At 37.8% G+C, this 7,595-nt stretch overlaps 1 pseudogene; it reads left to right on the plus strand.

The window, feature by feature from the left end:
• Window positions 1-3,746: 3,746 nt before the first annotated feature.
• Window positions 3,747-7,595, plus strand: part of LOC108247837 — a 6,212-nt pseudogene continuing 2,363 nt past the window's right edge.

Consider the following 7,595-nt stretch of genomic DNA (forward strand, 5'->3'; position numbering starts at 1 on the left):
ACCATAGATAATATTATGTCATCGTAGCTAACGTTATTTGGTTATTTGCTAACAGGAAAAACTTGTGCTCTCTCTCTCATTAGCTCTTTCTGTTTTTTTCTTCACATTTTGAAGGTTTCCCAGTAACACAGACTGAAGGAGGAAATGGGAAGTTGCAGTAAGAAAGGAGGGTTTCGTTGCTACAGAGTCGTCTCAGCCAATGACTTATATCTTATAGCCATGACACGCTGCTTTAAAGGCTCAGGCCGATGTGCAGTGAAAGCGACGCAATCTTGTTAAAGTATTCTTAGAGGTGCAGGGCTGTGTAAATAATGCTGAGGAGTAACGAGATTAGTAAGTTTTGTAATTAAAATTAGCCCAATTTTACATGAACGCTATCATTCAGGTTCACAGATATACACTGTTATTGTAATAATAACCGTAATAATAAAAAACATTATTTGAACAGATAATATTAATAATAACCATTATTGTACAAACTAATAATAGATGTATGGTTCTGAATTAACTTGTTAAATTAATGGGTATTTATAATAATAATAATAATGTTTATTACTATTGTTATTATTATTATTATAAATCATTCATTTAACAGGTAAGTCAATTCAGAACCATATATTTACAATGCCATCCTGGTCAAGAGGCAGCGATAGAAGTCCACAAACAACAATGATAAAATTAGTAGATACAAAATCAGCCTTTTTCAGACAGACTACTGAAAAAAGAAAAAGAAATTAAAAAATGATTTTAGAAGGATTGTGAACAATAAGAACAGTGAAAGCTTTTTAGAGTAAAAACAAGTACAGAGATCAAGTGAAGCCATTACTTTTTTTTTAAAGACTGAAAATATTGAGCTGATTTTCAGAAGTTTCTGACCTTGGTCATCTTCTGACAAACAGACTATTTTTAAGATGAGGAATGTAACATGGTTAACATGGTAACATGTAACATCTTTCTGTTTGATGCTGTAGGAACTGTTAGCTAAGAGTTCCTACAGTTAACAGTTTTAATAAAGTTAAAATCTCTTTATTTGTCTCTTGGGAGAAATTAGCCTTTGACAGAGGGGTTACACTACAATGACACATAACATCTCAATGTAAATAAATACAGAAATAAATTAATAAAATCATTAAAAACCTGCCGTAACATATGATTCTCCAACGTCCGAATACCTTATTGAAGAACTAAACTAATTAATCAGGAATTAGTTATCACGTTCATAGTATATTAGCTATTATAATCATAGTATCATTAGTTATCTTATTCATAGTATACTAAACAGCAGTGAGTCTAAAGCCTGTTTTTAACATTTATAAAGAGCTTCTTTTGCTTCCTCTGCTGAGTCTCCATCTAACTCAGTTTGCTGCCTGAGGGACATCTCATCAGACGTCAGGGTGCACAGCTGGAAACATCTGATGATTGTTGAGTCTTCACTTTCAGAGCATGCAGCCTGGTGATCTGTCAACAGATGTTAAATGAAAATAAACAGATTTTAGATGGGATTATAGTCGCTGTTGATTTCCTGATACCATCTAAGTTCTATCATCTGCATATTTAGAAATAGACTTATACAAAACTTTAAATACAAAAAAAACTTGTAAAAAGTTTATTTTAATTTGAAAAGTTTCTAATACAATAATAAAGACAGTTGAATAACATCGACTACGGGGTCATTTGAATGCATTTTGTGTAGGATAAGGGATCACAATAATTAATATTTATATACCGAATAGATATGTAATATAATATACAATGACATAAACCTCCTAATGTTCATGTAGTATGCATCAAGATGTTACATTTAATGACCTACCTGCAAGTGATTCCAGCTTTGAGCTCCTCAGAGATGAGAATCTTTTCCTTCAGTTCTTCATAGCCTCATTTGTTTGAAAAAAAAACCAAAACACATCGATGAAACGTTATGCCATCCAGGCGTTTTTCGCAACAATTTGTGCAGCAAACGCAGGGCAATATGAAGGAATTACAGTACTGCTGAACGGAGAAACTGAAATGAATTACTTCCTTAAGATGGCTGTGTTTTTAGCTCATCCAAAGTCACGTAATGTTAAGTCTATAGTATATAAGTCATTGCTCTTACCCATCTGACATCACATTGCTTACCTTCTGGTTCAGACTTCGTTTTTGCTGGTGCTACTGTGTGCATCCTGTCTTCTTCTGTGGCCCTGTTGGTTCATCTTGGCTTCAGGACAGGGCATTGAACGCACTAAGCCTACTGCTGCTAGGCAGCCTGTCGTAGTTTGGACTGAAATGCTTTTAATTTCTTTGATTTGGGTAAATTTGTTTATGTAAAGTGAATGTTCTGTTGTAAGTTTTCTAATTTCTTTTGTGTTTGTGACTGGGCCATTCCAGCTCTTGGTGTTGGTGGTGGATTCTTCAGGTGATGGTCCTTCTTCTGGATAGTGGTGCACTATTTCTTTACTTTATGCTTTGTTGTTCTTTGGTTTTGCTTGCTGTGCTTTTTGTTTATGTCACTACCCTGTTCTGCCCTGCAATTCCAGAGTTGAGCTGTTTAGCTGTCTAGTGTGTGTATTGCCCCTTTTCCACCGACTCTAAAGGTCCCGGCTCCACTCTAGTCGGCTTGCTTTGCACGCGTTTCCACCTGCATATTTCGAGACCAGTCTCTGCTTTGGAGTAGGGCCAGCCGGGCCGGCCCTGCTTTGTGGGTGGCGCAAACTTAGCTCCTGTTCACTCATTGGTCGTGGGTGTGACCAGATGCAAGCATTAAGAGTGAATGGTAGGAATATAAACAACAGCGTTAGCTTACCCTGCAACGTTTATGCCGTCTGTCCCCCAGCTGAAGGCGCTGTAAAGCCTGAAATCTCCAGCGGATAACAGCTGTCCTACTCCGCGCAACAATCATGGCATCAAGAGCATTTCTTCCACTGCGCCTCTCTTCCTGAAGTCTCAGGAGAATCCCCATAAGTTTAAAAACAGCAGGAACACAGGGCCAACGTTGTCCATAGCGCTTCCGTTGTTTCCACAAATGGCGCCAAGTTTCGGTAGCGCAATCGAATCTTATGGATTAACTGTAATAAATTATTGGATCTTAACCGCCTAGTTTTTGATGCATTGTTCACTCCTGCGATCGCTATAGCTTTTTTCCACCATTCCTAGTTTAACAATATACTCCCACCACTCAGTGGCCCAGATTTTTGGCGTTGTTTGGCAGGATCGCAGGATTCATGAGCAGTGCTTTTTTTTTTTTTTTTTCAAATGGGATTTAAATTTTTTTTAATACAAATTTTTGTGGTTTTGCTTTATTCTCTTTTTAAAGAATGATGATGCCTATTTATCCAGGTGCCCCATGGATCCCAAAGTTTGAAGGACAGAATGGCAGTGTTAAATATAGTGAATGGAAGGACAAAATGCAAGGACTTTTAGATAAAGAAAACCTAACTGAATCCAAAAAAATACAAATCCTGATTGTTGCATTGTCTAACCTACCAAGACGCCAAATTAATGTACCCTGTGACGATGAACATAACACGGTGGCAAATGTATTTTCTGTTTTGGAGGATTTGTATGTTAAGAAAGTTCCTGTGTCTGCTTTACAGTCAGAATTTTTTGGTTGTGTGAAGGAACCGGGTGAGTTGGTTCAGGCGTATGGGCTCTTGTTGAGAGAGCTGTACCGGAAATGACAGAAACACAACGCAGAAGAAGCACACACTGATACCCAGCTTGGAGATCAATTCCTGCTTGGCTTGGAGGATGGTGCCCTACTTCTAATGTTAAAGAGAGCTGTGCGCCTGGACCCTGACGCAACCTTCAGGGCTGTTCATGAGGACGCCCTCCTACTGGAAGAAGAGCAAAAACGCCACTTTGCCACATATCCTTCTATTTTGAACCATGGCTCAAACGGAGGGATGGTAGTTATGATTAACAAAGTCTTCACAAACTATGGGTTGTGAAGACTCACAAAGGTCTTGTTGACATGCTTCCCTAAGACTTGTGAAGAAAACATTTTTTAACCCTTATTTTACCAGGATAAAAAAAAAACATTGAGATTAAAAACCTCTTTTTCAAGGGAGTCCTGACCAAGCGGCAGTAACAAATACAACACAAAAAATTACACAGTAAAAAGAAAAATGTCAAGCTATAAAAAACAGGTACATGTCATTGAATTGGCCTGAAATTTTAGTTTGGATGTGAAAGCACTAATTGAGATGAATTCAGTCAATCTCAGAGATTCTTATAACAAGTTTCAAAAAAGGAACTAAAATTACAAATTGTGACATAATATTGTCATTACCATAACAGTTTATCTAGCTGGCACTGATCATGAGCCCTCTCTTTGGCTGATTGGCAATGGGTTTCATTCATACTTGGATCATGGGCACTTCCTGAAAGCTGATTGGCTTTTGGGTCTGAGCACAAACAAATCACAAGCCCCCATGTGGGTAATATACCCTTTTTTATTTCACTTCCACAGCAACTATTTGACTGGAGCACTCGGTTGAACTTGTAACCATGCTATATCACTAAAATAAACAGCCACAGACGACAATTCTCCTGTTAAGTTTTTTGATAACATTTTTATTTCCAAAATCCATAACAAAGGAATAAACATGCCACCTGAAAAGCAAAGGCAAAAGCTGTCTGGGGAGCTAAAAAGAATATTATAAATATCCATGTTAAAGGTCAAGGCTACAAAATTATCTCCAAGCAGCTGCCAGTAATACGTATTAAAAAGTACAAAGTTCATAGGACTGTACCTAACTTCCCAGGACATGGACATATGAGGAAATGCAACCCTAAGTTAATTAGAAGGATAGTGCAGATGGTAGAAAATGAGCCACGGAAGCCATCCAAAACCATTCAAGTTGAACTTCTTGGTTGAAGTATGTCACTTTCTGATAAGACCGTCAGTCATATTGTGAATCATAATTGGCCCAATGGAAGACGTCAGGTTTGGATAAAAGGAATCCAGAATTCAGACTAATTTTGAAATGACTAAAGAAAAACTGATTTGAAAGAAAACAGAAAACTAAAGGGGTGACGTGGCAGCAAAACCAAAAACCTACAAAAGTGCAGATTGCTGTGAACATGAGGAAAAGTGGACAGTTTGCAACAGCAAAAACAAACCAGTGAGTAAGTGGAAAACATGAACAGGTTTTAAAGGACAAGTGATGATTTGGGAAGTGGACACAGGTGAGTAATTACTAATTTGGGGCAGGTGTAGATGGGTGTGGCAGGCAAACTGGTAAAGGGCTGAGGGCAGGTGACTAATGACAGGTTTCAGATTTGAGCCTACTCGACTAAATAGTACTCTTTTTCTTTTAGGGAAACATTGCAGTAGTATATTCCACTTTCAAAATTACCAACAAAGTCTCAAAACTACCAAAGCATCTTGGAGCAAAACACTGCCCAGAGTCAGAAAGCTCAACCTCAGTGGCAGGTCATAAGCCCTTCAACAGAATAAACCCCCCAAAACCAGGGATGTGCGGTCAGGGAACTGACCTGATGTCATGATGATGCTGTCATCATGACAAGAAAAAAAAATTATAGCATAAAATGAATTTTAATATTTGTCTACTGATCTTTATGTATGACTAATTTTCGAACATTTTTATAGTCAAAATCACAGAAATTGCATATTTCCTGTCCAAATACAAGGGTGAAACGCAGGGTGTGGCAGCAACAAGCCTCACCTCACCTCTGAATGTGCAATCCATCACAAACTGGGTTGATACATGCAATTGGCTCATGCCTGTTGCCGTACAGCTGCATGTCACCAATATAATGGTTTATATACCCTGATTTTCCACAGTCTGACTAATGTCTTTAACCATTTACGTTTAATGTTTGTTAGTGACATATTTAGTTTTGCTGAGGGGACATAAAACCGTGGTGAAAAGGCACAGGGTGAGGCAGGCAGTACTCTGCTGCACTGAAGGGGGCATACGTGAGCCAACGGGAGCTTGTTGCTGCTGTCTTTTTACGCAGAGGGGAGTGAGAGTCAAAAACATTTCGTTTTGCTCCATCGGACTGCCAAAAGGTAATTGTAACGTTTTTTCTTATCTTATCTTTAATACGTACGTGTGCGCACGAGTGAGTGAGTGAGAGTGTGTGTGTGTGTGAGAGTGAGTGAGTGAGTGAGTGAGAGAGAGAGTGTGTGTGAGAAACGCTGATGAGATATGAAATAATCAGCAGCCAATTGAATAAGCTACATACAGCTGAAAGCACTACACATCATGATCTGCCATTGTCATTGCCATTGCTGTTTAGTTGGAAGTCTGATTGGGTTTTTCTATGAAATGCAATGTTTTTTTGTCTGTGGTCTAAGGTTGTTTGACCTGATGTCTGAGTATGTTTTTCGGAGACCCAAGGATGTCCTAAAATGTAGAACGTACTGTGAAAGACAGTTCAGACTTCTATTATGGCCTCCTCAAGTGGCTCATCCTGCTCTCCTCACCAGTTGAGGCACTGTTCTACAGGAGGCACTTTCATCAACTGTTTTGTTAGTTTATTTAAAAGTAAAAATACATTATAGGCTATAATATGCTGCTATAATAACGTGCTATTGAAGGAGATAATTCTGAGCCACTTTAGTCACAGTAATTTTGCTCAAAATAAGCTAATTTTAAGCTGCTCGTAAAATACTTCAACATTTCCCATCTGATACCACTGGTCGTGGAGCAGAGCTCAACTGTGTTGACATTGAGCACTACACAATTAGTGTGTGATGGTCGTCTCCCTCGTATTGTTTTCAAAACACAATAAAATAACTCAGTTTACAGGGTTTTTTTTTTTTTGGTTGACTAATATTTTGAAATAAATATAAAGTTGCTGTACATCATCATTGGTCTTTCCTCTGTAATAAATCTGTTTGCTGTTGTTTAATCCCATGACCAGGTGGTTGCATAAACCATATGTTATTTCATCATGTTATTGAAGCTGGTTTACCTTTCCACATGTGTATCGGACCATGTCAGCTCTGTTTCACCTTGCCAGGCAGGGGCGTCACTAGGTTTTAAGGACAAGGGGGGCTTAGCCCCCAGGAGATGCACAGTATGTGAGCAAACGTAGTGGGCGAGAACAAAATTTCTCAAACAGATAAAACCTGAGTTGCTTTTCCACATTTTTGGACACATTTAACAGATACCTTACTGTGTAAACGTTTTAAGCAACCAATTATATTTTTATTCAGAACATCAACAAACAGGAAATATGTTTACAGTTTTAACAAGAAAAATGAACATTTCTTCTTTTAATTTTGTGAATTGAATATTACTATACTGTATTAAATGCCAGCTAATGTACACTATAATGTTTGGTGCTGGTGTATACCCAATTATGAAGTCTAAATTGTGACTTTATATATTATATAAAATCTCTCAGTTATTCCACGACACTGATTTAGATTAACTGACACAAGAATGCTTCTGTAGAAAACGGTTATTACTGCTAAAACATTCTTCAGTAAACCTTCCACAGACAACAGAAAAGCTGACTGGAATAACTTTTAAACAAGCTTACTAATAATTTCTGCAGTTGAAAATATATCACATAGTGGAATATTATATTAGTTAACACTACTAAGAATATTTAAGTAAGTTGAGCAATGTATTCTTCTT

The sequence above is a fragment of the Kryptolebias marmoratus genome, linkage group LG19, assembly GCF_001649575.2.
Source record: "Kryptolebias marmoratus isolate JLee-2015 linkage group LG19, ASM164957v2, whole genome shotgun sequence".
NCBI classification, from domain to species: domain Eukaryota; kingdom Metazoa; phylum Chordata; class Actinopteri; order Cyprinodontiformes; family Rivulidae; genus Kryptolebias; species Kryptolebias marmoratus.